Source organism: Prionailurus viverrinus, chromosome C1 (genome assembly GCF_022837055.1).
Source record: "Prionailurus viverrinus isolate Anna chromosome C1, UM_Priviv_1.0, whole genome shotgun sequence".
NCBI classification, from domain to species: Eukaryota; Metazoa; Chordata; class Mammalia; order Carnivora; family Felidae; genus Prionailurus; species Prionailurus viverrinus.
In genome coordinates, this window is record NC_062568.1 from 179805714 (window position 1) to 179809667 (window position 3954).

General features: G+C 41.0%; 1 pseudogene; it reads left to right on the plus strand.

Moving 5' to 3' along the window:
- Positions 1–547: 547 nt before the first annotated feature.
- Positions 548–1722, plus strand: LOC125174017 (metaxin-3-like; annotated as a pseudogene).
- The last annotated feature ends 2232 nt before the right edge of the window (positions 1723–3954 follow it).

Sequence of the window (3954 nt, forward strand, 5' to 3'; positions counted from 1 at the left end):
ACAACACCCTGTGCCTTCTGATCTGATGCAGTAGAACCTATAGAGCACTGCTTATGAAGTATTCTTGACAAAAGCAAATGTCATCAAGCCTCCAGATGTAGATATCAGTTTATACAGAATATGGGAAGGGTAGATAAATATGTTAAATCACATCATAAGATTACAAATCCAAATCCATAATGTGAGAAATCCCATATGACAAATTACCCAGTTTCTTCAATAAAACAAAACCAAGATGAAACTAGTAAAAGAAAGAGTGGCCATTCTATTGATTAAAAGAGACTTAAGAGTGGCAAAGTTGGGGTGGGGCTGGGTGGCGCAGTCGGTTAAGCGTCCGACTTCAGCCAGGTCACGATCTCGCGGTCTGTGAGTTCGAGCCCCGAGTCAGGCTCTGGGCTGATGGCTCAGCGCCTGGAGCCTGTTTCCGATTCTGTGTCTCCCTCTCTCTCTGCCCCTCGCCCGTTCATGCTCTGTCTCTCTCTGTCCCAAAAATAAATAAACGTTGAAAAAAAAAAAAAAAAGAGTGGCAAAGTTCAGCCCCAGCAAGATGGTGGCCCCCTTGGAGCTCAGCTGCTGGAGAAGTGGCTGGGGGCTCCCATTATACACAGTGAGTCCCTGGTGGTGATGGTTTATGCCAAATTTTCTGGCGCACTCTTGAACATCAGTATCATAGGTAAGACACAGAGGTTCAAGAGAAGAGGTACCAATTTTGACCACTGACTAAAGCATTATTTCTCAGCTGGCAAAAATACTAAAATTAAAAAAAAAATTTTGTTTTAATGTTTATTTATTTTTGTAAGAAAGAGACCCAGAGTGTGAGTGGGGGAGGGGCAGAGAGAGAAGGAGACAGAATCCGAAGCCGGCTCCAGGCTCTGAGCTGTCAGCACAGAGCCCGATGCGGGGCTCGAACCCATGAACCGTGAGATCATGACCTGAGTCGAAGTTGGATGCTTAACCAACTGAGCCACCCAGGTGCCCGCAAAATACTAAAATTCTTAAGAAAACGAAAAGAATTCTGACTATGAACTCTCAGCAAAACAGGGGCAGATATACTGGCTTACACTGCTCTCGTAGAAAAGAAGCTGCTTTTGCAGTTCTTCCACATTCTGGATTGAAAGTGTGACAACATTTTTGGTTTGCTTCATAAGGTCCTTTCTCTTCAGTTTGATCCTGCCTGGAAAAAATGTCTTAGGGAACACTGAATACAGTATCCTCCTCATGAGAGGAGAGTCTCCCCTCTACCACCTCTGAGAAATGGAAGCACATATACACAGACATGCCAAAAGGTGCCTACGCCTTCTGTCAGCAGATTGAAAACATCTCTGCTTTTCTTTGGAGATGCACCTTCTACCTCAGATGCCTGTGTGTTGGCTTTCTTGCACCTCTTTATAACATGCACTTTCCTAGGGGCACCTGGGTGGCTTGGTCAGTTAAGCGGCTGACTCTTGGGTTTTGACGCAGGTCTCTGGTTTGTGGGTTCAAACCCTGCATCGGACTCTGCACTGGCAGTGCCAAGCCTGTTTGGGATTCTCTCTGACTCCCCCTCTCTGCCCCTCCCCTTCTCATGCTCTCTTTCTCAAAATAAGTAAATTAAATTAAAAAAAAATTTAAGTGCACTTTCCTAGAGTTCAGTTATAACATTTGAAACAGTTCTCCAGCCTGTGTCACTTTTGACATGACATCCTAAACAGTTATTTTAGATTTGGTATTGGAGATGGATGACAAAGCCCTCCACTTCCTCCTCGGAAACTGCCAACATGCGAGTTGCTTCTCCCATAGGAAGAAAGCAATTCCTTACAATGACCATCACTCTGCTGTATGCCCAAGTGTTTGCCTTGGAGCCCCATGATTTTGCAGTAATCTCTTACACTAAGTATGTGAAGGCAAAAAGAAAAACACTGCTAATAAGTATAAGGAAGACTCTAAACCAAAAGGAACTTTCTATGCCATCTTTTATTTTTAATTGCATTAAATATCAATTAAATTTTTTAAATTGTATTTGATAGTTTGTATTCTAGTTTGGCAATGCACTTTATGTAATATCAAGATGAACACTAAATGAACTTGGAGGAAAAATAGAAAACTCATGGGACCTCATCAAAATAAAAAGCTTCTGCACGCGAAAGAAACAACCAGCAAAACTAAAAGGCAACTGACAGAATGGAAGAAGATATTTGCAAACGACATATCAGATAAAGGGTTAGTATCCAAAATCCATAAAGAACTTCTCAAACTCAACACCCAAAAAACCAAATAATCCAGTGAAGAAATGGGCAAAAGATATGAATAGACACTTTTCCAAAGAAGACATCCAGATGGCTAATAGACACATGAAAGGATGCTCAACATCACTCATCATCAGGGAAATGCAAATACAAATCAAAACCACAATGAGATACCACCTCACACCGGCTGGAATGGCTAAAATTAACAACTCAGGAAACAACAGGTGCTGGCAAGAATGTGAAGAAAGAGGAATGTTCTTGCACTGCTGGTGGGAATGCAAACTGGTGAGTCACTCTGGAAAACAGTATGGAGGTTCCTCAAAAAGTTAAAAATAGACTACCCTATGAGCCAGCAATTGCACTACTAGGTATTTAGCCAAAGGATACAAAAAAGCTGATTCAAAGGGGCATAACGCACCCCAATGTTTATAGCAGCACTATCAACAATAGTCAAATTATGGAAAGAGACCAAATGTCCATCTACTGATGAATGGATAAAGAAGATGTGGTATATACATGCAATGGAATATTACACAGCAATCAAAAAGAATGAAATCTTGCCATTTGCAACAACGTGGATGGAAATAAAGTATATTATGCTAAGCAAAATAAGTCAGTCAGAGAAAGACAAATCTATTATTTCATTCACATGTGGAATTTAAGAAACACAACACATGAACATAGGGGAAGGATAAGAAAAATAAGATAAAAACAGAGAGGGAGACAAACCATAAGAGACTCTTAACTACAGAGAACAAACTGAGGGTTGATGGTGGGAAAGTGGCTGGTGGGATGGGCTAAATGGGTGATGGGCATTAAGGAGGGCACTTGTCGGGATGAGCACTGGGTGTTTATGTAAGTGATGAATCACTAAATTCTATTCCTGAAATCATTATTACACTATATGTTAACTAACTTGGGTTTAAATTTTTTAAAAAAAGCATATTATGTGTATATATTTTTTAAAAAATAAAAAATAAGATGTTGCAGGAGTGCTGATTCACAAGGGTACATGTACCCCAATGTTTATAGCAGCACTATCAACAATATCCAAATTATGGGAAAAACCCAAATGTCCATCAACTGATGAATGGATAAAGAAGATGTGGTTTATATATACAACGGAATATTACATGGCAATGAGAAAGAACGAAATCTTGCCATTTGCAACAACATGGATGGAACTGGAGGGTAAGCGAAATAAGTCAGTCAGAGAAAGACAGATATCATATGTTTTCACTCATATGTGGAATTTGAGAAACTTAACAGAAGACCATGGGGGAAGGGAAGGGGAAAAAAACTAGGTTCAAACAGAGAGGGAGGCAAACCATAAGAGACTCTTAAATACAGAGAACAAACTGAGGGTTGATGGAGGGGCAGGGGAGAGAGGAAAATGGGTGATGGGCATTGAGGAGGGCACTTGTTGGGATGAGCACTGGGGTGTTGTATGTAAGTGATGAATCATGGGAATCTACTCCTGAAGCCATGAGCACACTGTATATACTGTATGTTAGCTAACTTGATAATAAATTCTATTTAAAAAATAATACTCTTCCTCTTCAGTGAGTCAGGCTGGCAGCAACTGCACACACACAAATCGTTGTGAAGACCCTGATGGGCAAGACCATCACCCTCAAGGTCGAGCCCAGTGACACCACTGAGAATGGCAAAGCCAAAATCCAAGACAAGGAGGGCATCCTGCCTGACCAGCAGCATCTGATTTTTGCAG